This window comes from Camelus bactrianus, chromosome 11 (genome assembly GCF_048773025.1).
Source record: "Camelus bactrianus isolate YW-2024 breed Bactrian camel chromosome 11, ASM4877302v1, whole genome shotgun sequence".
In the NCBI taxonomy this organism is placed as follows: Eukaryota; Metazoa; Chordata; class Mammalia; order Artiodactyla; family Camelidae; genus Camelus; species Camelus bactrianus.
In genome coordinates this window covers 73,737,878-73,753,808 of record NC_133549.1, presented here as the reverse complement: position 1 = coordinate 73,753,808, position 15,931 = coordinate 73,737,878, and the positions used below count along the sequence as shown (strand labels likewise).

Genomic DNA, 15,931 nt, shown 5'->3' with positions numbered 1-15,931 from the left:
CTGAATTCTCCCCACAACTTCTCTATTTTATTCAAGCTGTCACACTAGAATGACTTCATGGCTCAATGTAGTCTAAATTATGTTCTTAGCCTCATTTTTTCCAAAGGCTACATATAAACAACCAAGAGACTGAGCCGTAACTTGACTGTATTTTATATGTGACCCTGAGTGTTTCATTCAACACCGTAAGTCTCCATTTGTTTCATCTTCCCTAAAATGAGGATAATTATACATGCCAGCCACAGTCGCTAGGGCTTTGTGGGAGGTGGAGATGACAAAATGCTTTTCTGGACAACACACCCTAAGAAGCCATGGTGGCTGCAGGGCGGCTGGAGTCATGCAGTACAGGCAACAACGTCTGGGAGCCTTTCGTCATCTGCTCGCTCCTGAAACTGCACCCCGCTCCCACCAGCTCCAAGTTCAGGACTGCCTTAGGCCTTTGGTAGTACTGGAGCTAGAAGGATTTCTGATCCACTCGTGATGACTGTTTAAAGCAAAACTCTGCACAGTGCGCTTGACATCTCCAAACATGCTTTCATTTTCTCGCAACTCCAGAGACAATGTTACAAAAGGCTGAGTTGCAAGAGTCAATTTATCAAAGGTTATAGGGCCAATTAGAAGGGTGATCTCGTGAGAACCCAACTGAAAGCCAAGTGCTCACCTCCTCTAGTCTAGCAGAGTCCTATGGTCCTCCCCCAAGTCGCGAGCTTCCTGATCACATCATGAGCACTTCCTCTAAGCACATGAAGCCCAATTCAATTCAGCGTAGTTTGAACAGCCATATCGGTTATAACTTCCTGTTATAAATCTATCCCTCTGAGAAGTATGGAAGATTAAAAAAAATAATTAAAAAGCAGTTTGACCTTAAGAAATCAAAGTAGTCATAAATCTAGAAATGTAAAGAAAATATAAGAATGTTTAAGTACTGGACCACTTTCAATTCTTTCCTGATCATCACCTTATTCAGATTTTCTACTTATTTGTATAAAAATTATAGAAGATAACTTGAGACAAATGAAAGTGAAAAACACAAAACACCAAAACTTATTTTCCTTAAAATGTTGCCATACAGAAAACTTTTATAACATAACATCATTACTTACATGCTATTTGCCTTTACTTTTATCATCCAAAACTACTCTTGCATTTCCTTATTCTCATGAAGATCATTTCTTCCTATTGTCAAGAACCCAATAAATTTAATGATCGACAAATAATTATAGAACAAAGAGAAATATGGAAATTCTTAATTGTGTCTCTATTAAAAGGAAAACTCTAAATTTCCATGCAGCTATTACCAGTCATTTCCAAAAACAATTATATCAGAGTTCCCCAAACAAATGGTTATGAAGCACCTACTACATCTGTGAGGTGTTGTGCCAAGTGGTGGGACACTATCAACGCCAAGTGCTTCGCCCTGCACTTCAGACTTGTGTATCCAACTCTTTACTTTCTAGTTCTTCTGGGAGATCTAACTGGTATACTAAACTTAGTGTGTTCAGAGTGAAACTCCTAATGCCTCTGGATAAAATGACTCCATCTCCAGGCCTCCTTATCTTAAAGGTAAGTCCAGTCTTCCATTTGCTTAAGACAAAATTTTGGAGCCCTCTTTATTGGATATGCAGGGAGAGATCAGCAAAATATCAGCTCCACCTTCAGAATAATGAAGGTCTTCCCAGTTCCCTGTACTTCCACAGCCAGCACCCTAGTCCAAAACATGACTTTCCCTAACCCAGTTAGTTATAACAGATTCTTAACTGGTTTCTGCTTCCAGATTTGCCTCACATAGTCTATTTTAATAAAACCCATACATAACGTATTTATACCCACATTGAGATGAACAAGAAAAGTGACTGGATGTCAACACTTTGTTCTATGTGATAAAAATGCTATTAAACTTTTCTAATTCTTTACATTTTCCCTATTGTCTATAAAAAGACATACGAATGCAAAATTTTCACTCTTTCACTTACATCAACTACACACACTTCACAGTGTACTTGTTCAGCCAGTTCTTTCTGAGCAGTAAAACCACAGCAGAGATTCTCTTCAAATGTCTGATTGGGGATGCAGTCCTTGGTAAACATATGCCTTTCTCCCTTTCATCTTCATTTTGTTCCTTTTATGATTACCACCTTCAATTTGGGATCGTGAAAAATATACAAATGGAAAGAGAAAAGCATTGGGGAATACTGGCAGTATCTAAAAAAGATAAGACTTCACTGGCTGACAATTTGTAAGAGACGTTTTTAAAGTGGGATCCTACCTAATACCTATTTATAATAGGACTAATAATGAGTTAAAGACTTATCTTTAAAATTATGATGAGAAAATGAGGTTTCCGACATCCAGGATAGTGAAGGATTTCTTTAGTCTAACAAAAAGTTACACATTATAAAGGAAAAGAGTGATAAAAAAAAAATGCTCAGCCTCCCTTGTAATTGAAGAAATAAAAATAAACCAGCTCACATCTGTTTGGTAACCAAAAACGTAAATGTCTGAGGGTGAAGTGGGAGGAAAAATGATAAGGATTAAAGAAAATAGGAAACCAGCATCAGGGCTAGAACAAGCATCAATTGTTAAAACCACTTTGGAATAATTTTATTATATATAAAGTGTAGCATACCTTTCAACACAGCAATCAAATAAACGGCACTGAAAACAGTAGGAAAGTTTGGTAATTGAGTTTACATGCATGGTTAAAAAAAATATATATGCTGTCTACAAGAGACTCACTTTATATCTAAGGACAGTCATAGGCTGAAAGTAAAAAGATGGAAAAAGATGATCCATGTAAATGGTAACCAAAAGAGAGCAAAGGTGGCTATACTACTCCGACAAAATATACTTTAAGTCAAAAACTGTTACAATAGAGTCAAAAACTATTATAATAGACAAAGAAGGACATGATATAATGATAGAAGGTTGAATTCACCAAGGAGATATAACAATTTTAAATACTTATTCACCAAATCTTAGAGTTTCCAAATACATAAAGCAAATATTGACAAGAACTAAAGGGAGAAATAGAGGTGGCAAGCCCCATAAAAAAAGACCAGCAGGACCCCCAGGCAGGGCCACTACTATCCTGCTGGCACCATCCGGTTCCCTGGCCTAGAGGCTCTAGCTCACTTTTTGCCTCTGAAAAGGCTTACTTCTAGGAAAGTGGAACTTACCCCTAAAATTCTATTGGTTCCCTGAGCTCACTCCTGATTGGTTATTTCCTTCACTCCTGATTGGTCCATTTCCCTAACTTCTGATTGGTCCATTTGTAGTACTTCATTTGCATGGAGTTCACTCCTGATTGGTTCTTTCACTCTTGATTGGTCCATTCCCTCACTCCTGATTGGTTATTTCTCTCCCTGCTGATTGGTCCATTTCTACAAAGCTTGTTCCTAATTAGTCAACTTTTGTTATACCTTATTTGCATATGATGTTGCAAAGTGTAAACTGGCAACCTGTAAAAGCCTGTGTAAACCTACAGACGGGGTCCAGAGATTGGAGTGTTAACTCCTCTGGGCCCACTGGCATAATAAACCTGAGTTCTCCAACTCTGAGTGCTGCTTGGATCCAGGTTGCTGTCACAACTGAGCTGTAACACGTTTTTCTACAACAAAATAAGCAACAATACTAGGAGACAAGCCGCACTTTCAATCATGTATTAAACACATACACACAGAAGATCAATAAGGAAATACAAGACTTGAACACCACTATAGACTAACTGAACATGAGACATATACAAAACACTCCATCTAACAGAAAAATAAACATTCTTCTCAAGTGCATATCAGCAGATCACGTTAGGCCACAAAACAAATCTTAAATTCAAGACTACCAAAATCAAGCAAAGTATATTTTCCAGTCACAATGGAATGAAACTAGAAATCAATAACAGAAGGAAAATTGGAAAATCCACAAATCTGTGGAAATGAACACACTTTTAAAGAAGTCACATGGGTCAAAGAAGTTATAAGGGAAATTAGAAAATACCTTGAGTTAAATGGAAATGAGTAAGAATTATGAGATACAGTGAGAACAATACTAAGAGAAAGGTTTGTTAGTTGTAAATGAGTACATTTTAAAAAATCTTTCAATCCCCAGTAACTTCATTAAAAAATACATTGAATAAACAAAGCGAATTACCTACCCCCATCAAAATCTTAAGACAAGAAACTTTATAGCCCAAGAGATTAGAAAAAGGACAAACTAAACCTAAACTTAGAAGATAAATGGATATAAAGATTAGAGCAGAGAGAGATAAGCAAAATAGAGAATTGAAAATAACTAAAAAGATCAACAAAACTAATATAGTCTTCCCTCAGTATACACAGGGGTTTGGTTCCAGGAAGCCCATGCATTTACCCAAATCTGAGGATGTTCAAGTCCCTAATATAAAATAGTGTAGAAAAGTCAGCACTATATATCCATGGGTTTCACATGATGCAAAGCCCACAAATACGGAGGACTGTATATTTACTGAAAAAAAATCCACACATAAGTGGACCTACACAGTTCAAACTTGTGTTGTTCAAATGTTAAATGTAGTTATTTTTTCTAAGGTAAAAATGGACAAATCCTTGACTAGATTGATTAAAAAAAGATTCAAACAAAAATCAGAAATGAAAGCATTACAGTTAATGTCATAGAAATAAAAAAATGATTACAAGTGAATGCTATGAACAACTGCACACCAACCAATTGGATAACCTACAAGAATGGAAAAGTTTTTCTGGAAACATAAACCTACCAAGACTGAATCATGAAGAAAAGAAAATCTGAACAGATTCACAACAAGTAAGGAGACTGAGTCAGTAATCAAAAAACTCCCACTATAGAGCTACAGTCATCAAAACAGCACGGTATTGGTACAAAAACAGACATACGGATCAATGGTACAGAATAGAGCCCAGAAATAAACCCACAGACTTTTGGTCAATTAATCTTTGACAAAGGAGGCAAGAACATACAATGGAGTAAAGACAGTCTCTTCAGCAAATGGTGTTGGGAAAACTGGACAGCAGCATATAAATCAATGAAGCTAGAACACTCACACCATATACAAAAATAAACTCAAAATGGCTTAAAGATTTAAATATATAAGCATATAAAACTCTTAGGAAACATAGGCAAAACATAATCTGACATAAATCTCAGCAATGTTCTCCTAGGGCAATCTACCCAGGCAATAGAAATAAAAGCAAAATTAACAAATGGGACCTAATTAAACTTAAGCTTTTGCACAGCAAAGGAAACCATTAACAGAACAAAAAGACAACCTATGGAATGGGAGAAAATATTTGCAAAAGATGAAACTGATAAGGGCTTAATTTCCAGAATATATAAACAGCTCATACAACTTAATAAAAAAAACCCAAAACAACCCAGTCCAAAATGGGCAGAAGACCTAAACAAACATTTCTCCAATGAAGACATATGAATGGCCAATAGGCACATGAAAAAAATGTTCAATATAGCTAATAGCAGAGAAATGCAAATCAAAACTACAATGAGGTATTACGTCACACCAGTCAGAATGGCCATCATTCAAAAGTACACAAACAGGGGGGAGGGTATAGCTCAGTGGTAGAGTGCATGCTTAGCATGCATGAGGACCTGAGTTCAATCCCCAGGACCTCCATTAAAGTTAAATAAATAAACCTAATTACCTCCCCCCTAAACAAGTTTAAAAAATTTTTTCTTTTAAAGCACACAAACAATAAATGCTGGAGAGGGTGTGCAGAAAAGGGAACCCTCCTACACTGCTGATGGGAATGTAGTTTGGTGCAGCCATTGTGGAAAACAGTATGGAGATTCCTCAAAAAAACTAAAAATAGACTTACCATGTGATCCAGCAACCCTACTCCTGGGCATGTATCTAGAGGGAACCTTAATTCAAAAAGCTACATGCATCCCAATGTTCATAGCAGCACTATTTACAATAGCCAAGACACTGAAACAACCTAAATATCCATTGACAGACGACTGGATAAAGAAGTTGTGGTATATTTATACAATGGAATAATATTCAGCCATAAAAAAATGAAATGCTATTTGCAGCAACATGGATATATCTGGAGATTATCATTCTAAGTGAAGTAAGCCAGAAAAAGAAAGAAAAATACCATGATATCACTTAAATGTGGAATCTTAAAAAAAGAAAAGACAAATCTATTTATAAAATAGAAACAGACCCTCAGACATAGAAATCAGGCGGGTAAGAAGATGGGAAAGGATAAATTGGGAGTTTCGAGATTTGCAGATACTAACTACTATATATAAAATTGATAAACAACAAATTTATACTGTATGGCACTATATTAAATATCTATATTCATATCAGTATCTTGTAGAACTATATTCAATATCTTGTAGTAACTTATGGTAAAAAATATGAAAATGAATATATGCATGTTCATGTGTGACTGAAGTATTATGCTGTACACCAGAAATTGACACAAGATTGTAAACTGACTATACTTCAATTAAAAAAAAAAAATATATATATATATATATACACACAAAGAAAAAACTTCCCAATAAAGAAAATCCCAGTACCTGATGGCTTCACTGGTGGAGATTTCTACCAAACATTTTAAGAATTAATACCCATTCTTCTCAACCTCTAAGCAGAGAACACTTCCAAACTCATTTTATGAAGCCAACATTACTCTGATACCAAAGCCAGACAAAATAATAATAATTTATAGATAAACTTATATTCTATATACACATATACAAGAAAACTACAGAACAATACCCCTGATGAAAGGCAATGCAAAATCCTTAATACTACAAGGATTAATAGAAACCAAATTCAACAACACTTTCAAGGGTTTTTACATCCTGACCAACTGGTATTTATACCTGGAATGCAAGGACAGTTTCATATACCGCCCCCCTAGAAGTGTAATATACCACATTAACAGAGTCAACAAAAATGGTATCATCATCTCCACTGATGCAGAAAAATTAATTGACAAATGTCAACACTCAATTTATGATTAAAAAAAAAAAACACTCAACAAACTAGGGACAGAAGGAAACTTCCTCCCACATAATAAAAGCAATATATGAAAAACCCACAACAAAGATAATAGTCAACAGTGAAAGACTGAAAGCTTTTCCTCTAAGACCAGGAACAAGGCAAGGATGCCTGCTTTCACCACTTTTATTCACACACACACACACACACACACACACAGTATTAGAACTAATTAACAAATTCAGCAAAATGGCAAAGTTACAGGATACAAAATCAACACACAAAAAAATCAGTTTTATTTTTATACACTAACAATGAACAATTCAAAAAGGGAAATTTTTTTAAAATCCCATTTATAATAGCATCAAAAGAATACAATTGTATGAATAAACCTAACCAAGGAGGTAAAAGACCTATGCTTAAAAATTACACAACACTGCTGAATGAAATCAAAAAAGTCAGAAATAAATATAGATATCCATGTTCGTGGACTGGAAGACTAAATACTATTAGGATGTCCATACTACCGAAGTGATCTACAGAGTTAATGCACTCCCTACCAAAACCCCAGTGGCAGTTTTGACAGAAATAGAAAAATTCCTCCTAAAATTCATTTGGAATCTCAAGGACCCTGAGTAACCAAAACAACATTGAAAAAGAAGAATTTGGAGATCTTGTACTTTAGATTTCAAAATACTACAGAGCTACAGAGAACAGAACAGAGTGGTGCTGGCATAAAGACAGGCGTATAGACCAGTGGAACAGAATAGGTCCTATACAGGTAATTGTGACACTCGGAGCAAACAATTTATGCGAGAGCACTCTGTCTCCAAGGGGTGAGATGACATGCTCACAGTCACAAGAAGACAGAAGAAGTTTGCCAGAGAGAGACGGATTTTTACAAAACTGGGGATTCCTTCCCTAATTAACTTCTGACCCTTTCTGTTGATTGTGGGATTGGGCTCAGCACAGACGAGATTAACAACATTCCCTGAAGGTTCCTTAGCCTCCAGTTTGTGCACAGATCACTCCTTACTGTCCTCGTTTCCTAATCTTCATTGAGGACACATTCAAGGGGAAGGGAAGGAAATTACGATTATTTGTGTTTGAGACATGCCTTGACCACTGTCTGGATTTTTTTCCCCATATAGTAACTAATCTGATCTTCACACACCAGCAAGTTGAAGTATCTGAATATTATTATAGCTTGTCAGCTGTTCTCACTGGGCAATTCCCTCACTGCAGACTGTGAGACCCCACATCTGAAACTCTGCTTGCAAGGTGAAGAGGAGCCCTTCATGAAGTGGTTTGAATTTGGAAATTCCAGGGAAATTTTTCTCCTTAATCTTTGCCTTGGGATTATTTCAGATCAGGTTTGGGAAGCCTGGCTCTTTTTCCACCTTACTGAGATGATATGAATAGAGACTCAGGCTTGAAAAGCTCTAGATTATCTCTGAACTTCACAGAATATAAAATCATTTGTGAACCAGAGGAAAAAAAAATCCCAGGGCACTTCAATTCTGTGATAGCTCTTTTGGTTTGGGGAATTTTTTTTAACTTTTTAATCCTGTTAACCTTTAAACGAACATGAAATTAAGAGACAAGATGAAGATAATGAACTTGATGATCCTATCACTCAACTCTGATAAATGGCAACACATGGCTAATTTCACATCATCCACCCACTCATTCCAATCATCTCGTTGAAAACCACGCTCCCCTAATTCTGAAGTGAACCCTAGACATATCATTTCACTCAAAAATACTTCCACAGAGAAAGACAAATATCATATATCACTTACATGTGGAATCGAAAAAGCAGGATACAAATGAACTCTTTTACAAAACACAAAGTCACAGCCAGAAAACAAACTTATGGTTACCATAGAGGAAAGGCAAGATGGGGGATAAATTGTTGAGGATTTGCAGATGCAAACTACTATATATATAATAGGTAAACAACAAAATCCTGCTGTATAACACAGGGAACTATATTCAATATATTATAGGTCAACAACAAGGTCCTGCTGTATAGCACAGGGAACCATATATTGTAATAACCTATAATGGAAAATAATCTGAAAAAGTATATATATATACACACACATACGACTGAATCACTTTACTGTACATCAGAAACACGACATCATAAATCAACTATACTTCAACTAAAAAAATTACATCTCTAAAAATACAGAAATCTTTTTTAACCAGCTCCATACCATTGAATATTTATTTAGGTTGGTTCTACTTTGTCTTTTTTCTCCGTTTTATTGAGCTATGATTGACAAGAAATCCTTTTTAATATAACTAAAAGTTCAGTTTTAAATACCTCAGCCTCTTAGAATGTGCTGTAACCCAACTCCACTGTATAACAAGCACAGATGATTGCAACAGTAACAAGAGCCTATACCCCTGCACTTAAAAAAAAAAAAAACCAGAAAATTTATTTTCTCACAGTTCTGGAGGTTAAAAGTACAAGGTCAAGGTATCAGCAGGGCTGGCTTTTTCTGAGGCTTCTGCTGGGTTTGCAGATAGCTGCCTTGTCCCTGCACTTTTAAAAGATGAAAGCTCAGACCCCTGCAAAACACTAGTACCTCAGGTAGGTTACCTCCCACCAAAGAAACTCACCATTGGAAGCCACGATGAATCTCTGGTCCAGGGTCCTTCGGGGTGATGGAGTGATAAAGTGATGAGCAGAGAGCCCTGGAGCAGCACTGACATGGCTGGAGGTGCCCGCCCTAGACATGGCTCCGCCCCAGACACGCCTCTTAATCACTTCACCTTACCCACCTTTTCAAAACCCAGCTTCTGTTCATGGAGGACCAACTGAATTTAATTTTCTTATTTAACCCCCAAAATACCCTTATAAAGTAGCTACTATTTTATCCGCACTTAGACTTGAGAACACTGGGGGTCAGAGAGGTTTAGACCGGATTTAGCCTGTGACCAAGACAATGTTACCTCAGACCTTATGCTTGTCACTATCACCCTAATATGTTACAGACTACAGACCGTGTGAAGACAGCTTTGGTCGACTCACAGATGATCCACATTTCCTGATACGTTATTGACTAAGGGATACTGAGATTGGAAGCAGAGAGGCCAGAGACTAGTATCGAGTAAGGATTAATGGACACTAGATCATTTGCTAATTCATCTTATCCTTAAAACAGTCTTTGAGATAATCCAACCCTCCATTTTACAGCTGAAGAAACTGCAAGCCAATGGGGTTTTCTTCCCAAATGTGCAGAAGGTTATTTTATACACTAGGCATGGAAAACACAACATATGCTTGACAGCTGTTTCAGATTTATTCATCTGAATTCAGAAGGATCCACAGGTTCCCCCTTTCTATTTCAACAAATTGCTACACATTTATGCAGCAAGCCCAAAGAATAGATCTTTCCTACATTACGTTACTTAAATGTCGTAGCAGCCCTGTGTGGATATACAGTACTTGTACCCATTATACATAGGAGGACACCAAAGCACAGAGATACTCATTAATTTGGCTAAAGTGAAACTCTAAGAGGAAGAGTCCTAGAGGAACAAAAAACAGGTGAAAGTAAGGCTTTTAAGTTAGCAAGTCAATAGCTGAGATGGAGGCGGAGGGAAAGCCCATGCTCTGACTTGATTCCAGCAGTTGATGCCTCACCGAAGTGAAGAAAAAGCACAGGGAACAGACTTGATGGGCAGATGAAATCATGGGAGGTCACGTCAGTGTGCTATGACTATAGCTGGGTCCTCTGCTGCAAGTGTTGGAGGAGTCTGGAGACCAAGACAGCAGAGCAAACCAAAACAAGGTTGGACCTAACTTGATTTCTCTGGCTTTCTTTCCCCCCCCCCCCAATAACTCAAAGTTCAGATCAGCTGTTTTTGGTTTTATTTTTTTCTCAGTATTTTGGATTCACACTCGGCGGCGACCTTTCGTGTGCCTCCTCCGTGAAGCTGCTTCTAGAAAACATCTTTACCAGACACCTTCGCTTCCTTGCTTTACACTTTTTTTCTCAACTCCATTCAGTCCTGCCTCTGCTCTCCCTCTATCATTTAGGCATCACTGGCAAAAGCCAACAAATCAGCCCCCCCAAATCCCCAACCTTATGGTTACTTCTCCGCCCTGAGTCATCCAACATTGTTGGCCAACCTTTTTTTTTAAATTCCTGAACTCTTTTACTTTGTTTCTTTATATTAACCTTCACTTCAAGGGATATCTACTGGGACCTCTATACTTTTTAAAAATATCTCATAATAGGAAGATCCCAAAGTATACCAGGTCCTGTGTATTGAGCCCTATGTTACAGCTGCGAACAGCACGAATGCAGTCTCTGTTACGGAAACGACAGGCCAGCCAAGAAACAAGCGCCACTCGGAGGGTTGGAGTACCCAGATTTATTACGCCGGCGGGCTCAGAGGGGCTTCTGCTCCGAAGCTCTGAGCACCTCCAAGACGAGTGCATGAGGTTTTATAGGGTAAAGTACAAGCTTGGGGTATTTGGCCAATAGGCAAGGAACAGCTTTAGCAGCATCATTATCACAAAAGTAGAGGCAGGGAGGAAGCAAACCAACATTTCAAGGCCAGATATGTCTCTCTCTGAAAATCCAGCTGGCTAGCAAAAAAAAAAAACAAAACATGAGCAGGGAATCAGCAAACTGACACTTATTAACTTAGATTTACGAGTTAGCCCAGCCTGGCTTTTCCTTCACATTTCTACTCTCGGAAAATCAACATTCAGGTGAAATTTTAAAAGTTCTTAACTACCAATTATCACCTGCAAGGAAAAGTCAGAACTTTCTAGAATGCTTAACAGGGAGTGACCCCGACACTGCTTCTATCTCAGCCTCACCTTTGAGACTCCATGGCCTCCTGCAAACTCTTAGCTCCAACCAGGCTAGACCACGTCCAGGTACTGAGATACCCTCTACCCTCCTGGTCTATACATCTGCTACAAAGAAGAGTGCCAGGTGACTTTAGAAGAAAGTAACCAAAAGCAAGTTGATCGACATGGCAACCTGACTAAAATGATCATCTTGTGATCCTATGGGGCCTTCCTGGGGCAGACCCTTACCCCATATCTTCTGCTGTAGCTCCTCTCTGAAGCACCTAATAGTATCTAATGAACATTTCCTGAGTTGTTTTACAGATGTGAAAACCCCCAACACCACCAAAGGGAAGATGTTAACTACTTGATGACCATGAGCACGTAGCCCCCAGGCCTCCTGGAGCCTAAGGACTGATAATGTTAACCCCTGTGACACCACCCTGTGACTTCACCACCACAGAACTGTGCACCAGCTGGTCACAGACCCTGCAACCTCCCCTCCCTCACCTGGCCTTGAAAAATGCTTTGCTGAAACCCTTCCAGGAATTTGGGGCTTTAGAGCAGGAGCCACCCGCCCTCCTAGTATTGGTGCCTTCACAATAAACGTTGCATTTTCCTTCACCACAACTCCATGTCACTAGATTGGCTTTACCCTTCTTTCAATTTCACATTGTTCCCTCTTGAACAGCAAATTGCTCCTACTTGCCTGGACACAGAATGCTATTCAAATTTCCATAAATTTGTTTATATTGCTCTCCTCCGCACACACTCTGCCCCCCGCCGTGATCCTGGGAAAGTGTAGGAGGGTTGCTGTATCAGCATACGCTCATCCTACTCCACAGCCATCTGAGCAGAGCTTGCCTGGGGGACTATTACCTCTGTACTGCATGATATTGCATTATTTGTGTATTTGTACTGGGGGGAGGGGAGAGTTTAAAACATTTTTTTCCAAATAGACAGCCAATCATCCTAAAATAATAAATGGTTCTTTCACTCCTCCTTAGTTTGAAATGTTACAGAAGGCGAGCAGAATTTGTCACCCTAAAATACGCCACCTTGGAATGAGGACTATTTTGTGCTAAAGGCAATAGAAACTCAGAAGATTCAGAAAAAGCTCTTTTCCTCTCCCTCAACTGCCTGAATCTACATTGGCACGGGGACCTGTACCAGAAGAGAGCTATTACTGGAGATACTTGTTTACCTAAGAAACCTATTTGTATAACAGGGCAATCTTTGTTTTCCAGACATCCCCTCTGCCTTCCACTGAACGGCTTTCCTCCCCTTTGTATCCCCAAACCCCCATCCCTTTCCTCAGCTCCAGGTGTTATGTAAGCTTCAATTACCTGGCTGCCCTTTGAGTCCTCATATCTTTATGGGGCTCCTATATATATGTAATTTTCTTTGCTTTCTCATCCTGTTAATCTTGTTACCAATCCCCAAGGGGTCTATGACCCTTCAATGGGTCCTTTCTTTGTCCAGAGTTGCAAATGCCAATCAAACCAGGTTTGGATTAGCAGAGCAGAAACATTATTCCTTGATGGAGGAATGGAGAAGGGAGGGCTCATGCTCTAAAAACACCTTCTCCCTGAAGGGAGGGGAGTAAGGGAATTTTTAGGGGTAGCAGGCAACATGTCAGCAAGGCTCTACGAAAGGGGCAGAGATTTCTAGCGGCAGCCCAGCGTGGCTGGAGCATGCAGTCTTCCACGCGTCTTTGCACATGGCATGAACTGTGCCTGGCAGAGTACAAATCCCCCCTTAATGCAGAGATCCCAGAATGATAATGAAGCAAATGTAACTTTCAGGCACTTTGGGTCTCATCTGTGCAGGCACCATCTTGTGATCAAGTCAGAGCCAGTTCAGAATAGTTGACCACTGCATAATCTCTCAAAGCACAGCTGTGAACATCTCTGTCAAATACCAGGTGCTTTACAAACACACACAGAGATAAGTCAAGGCAAGGACCCTTTAGCTCTCAGGAGCTGGTATGAGTGACAATCTATTTTACATCAATTTAATTATTAGACCAGACAAAGAACCTAGTAGGAAAGAGGAGAATAGAGTATTTTTTCTGTCTGCACATGATCTTTATCATAAAATAAATGCTTGGGTGTATGTCAGATCTATCTCTGGAGTATCATTTTCCATTGATTTATTTGATTTGCCTGTCAAATACCAAATGTTTTTAATTATTATCGTTCTTTAAAGTTCTTGATACCTGGTAGACTAGACTAACTGGAAAAAAAGATAGTATCTTATTTTTGCTTTATTTTGCACATCCCAAACTGTCATTATGGTTGATTATTTTTTTTTTCATGTTTCTTGGCCATTCAAGTTTTCTTTTTAAAGGATTTTCAATTCATGTCCTTTACTCATTTGCCTACTATATGTATATTGAAGAATTCCTTCTTCCATGTATTTCAGCTTTATTTATGTGCTTTTCATAAGAATTAAGTCTTTAATTGAGATGCTCTTAAAGTTCTGATCTTTCCCTCTGTCTTTCTGACTTACAATTTTAATATTGTGCTAAGAAGTTTCTTTCCCCATTCTCTAAAATTGTACAACTCTTCTCCAGTATTTTCTTCACTGTTTTTAATGTTTAGGTCATTAATCCATCCAAATGGGAGAGAGAGATAAAGTGTAAAGGGATGAGAGATTTCTCTGTCAACGCAGAGGGGATAGCAAGATGGGATACCTAGAAGATAAAGAAATGAGCCCCTCCCATCACACGGGGAGAGGGTGAGTCAGATAGAAGAGAGAAAGCCCTTCTGAATCTCCAGCTGACATCTCCAGTTGACTGTGGATTGACATAAACTACTCACAACTGAGTGAAGGTCTCCTGGTACCGTCTTCTGGACTCCTTCTGTGTGCATGAGGGGTTAATGGTAAGACCCATTGATCTCTACTGTTCTTCCCTTCCATAATGAGGGAGGCACAGGACACTTCAGTAACTTGCTGGGCTCAGAGAATGATGGTGGAAGATATGAAACTAAAACCTACCTTCCTCATAGCAACACTATTTACAATATCCAAGACAGAGAAGCAACCTAAATGTCAATTGACAGATAAATGGATAAAGAAGATGTGGCATACACACACACATAGACACACAATGGAATACTACTCAACCATTAAAAAAAGAATAAAATAATGCCATTTGCAGCAACATGGATGGATCTGGAGATTGTCATACTAAATGAAGTAAGCCAGAAAGAGAAAGAAAAATACTGTATGATATCACTTACATGTAGAATCTAAAAAAATGAGACAAATGTACTGATCTGAAGCAGAAGCAGACTCACAGACATAGAAAACAAACTGGTGGTTACCAGAGGGGGAAGGGAGGGGAGGAGGGATAAATTGGGAGTTCAGGATTTGCAAATACTAACTATTATATATAAAATAAATAAACAGCAAGGTTCTACTGAATAGTACAAGGAATTATATTGAATACTTTGCAATAGCCCATAATGAAAAAGAATATGAAAATGAATATATACGTATGTATAACTGAGTCACCGTGCTGTACACCAGAAATTAACACAACACTGTAAACTGACCATACTTCAAAAAAAAGTTTAAAGTAAAAAATAAATAAAACTTACCTTCTAATAGTCCTTTGACCCAAGCCATTCTGCCTTTTCAACAACTTTTTTTCTAACATGAGTTACTTTTCCAGTAACTTCCTCACTGCAGATTTAACACCTGAAAAGAAATATAGAAACACATAGCTTAAAATTAGGGGATTTCTTGAACAGTTTTGGTAAGGTAAAGGCTTGATCAGAACTGTACTTGAGGAAGATTACCCTGTTATTTGTAGGACAAATGTGATAAAGGAATTACTGAAGTGGTAAAACACACTTCATCTGGGAATGGCCCAGGGAGGCAGCACAAATTAAACTGTGATTTTATAACCGAGCAAGGGCTGTTGTATCTGCAGCAAATAAAGCCAAACTCTGGCAGCAAGTGTTTGCAGCAAAGTAAGGGTTTACTGCAGGGCACCAAGCAAGGGAGTGGGAGACAAGGCTCAGATCCACTCCAACTTGGTTTTTCGGTGAGGGGCTTTTTTGTTTGTTTGTTTTTTTAAGGGGAAGAACAAAAATGTTGGGGTTAATCATTACCTTGTG

At 38.4% G+C, this 15,931-nt stretch overlaps 1 long non-coding RNA gene across 1 annotated transcript in view; it reads right to left on the bottom strand.

Annotated features, from left to right (window-relative positions):
* Positions 1-15,931, bottom strand: part of LOC123619191 (uncharacterized) — a 55,077-nt gene that overhangs the window by 37,419 nt on the left and 1,727 nt on the right. Inside the window, exon 2 of the long non-coding RNA XR_006727734.2 lies at positions 15,410-15,509. This is a non-coding gene — a long non-coding RNA (uncharacterized LOC123619191). The remainder of the gene's footprint in view (positions 1-15,409; positions 15,510-15,931) is intronic.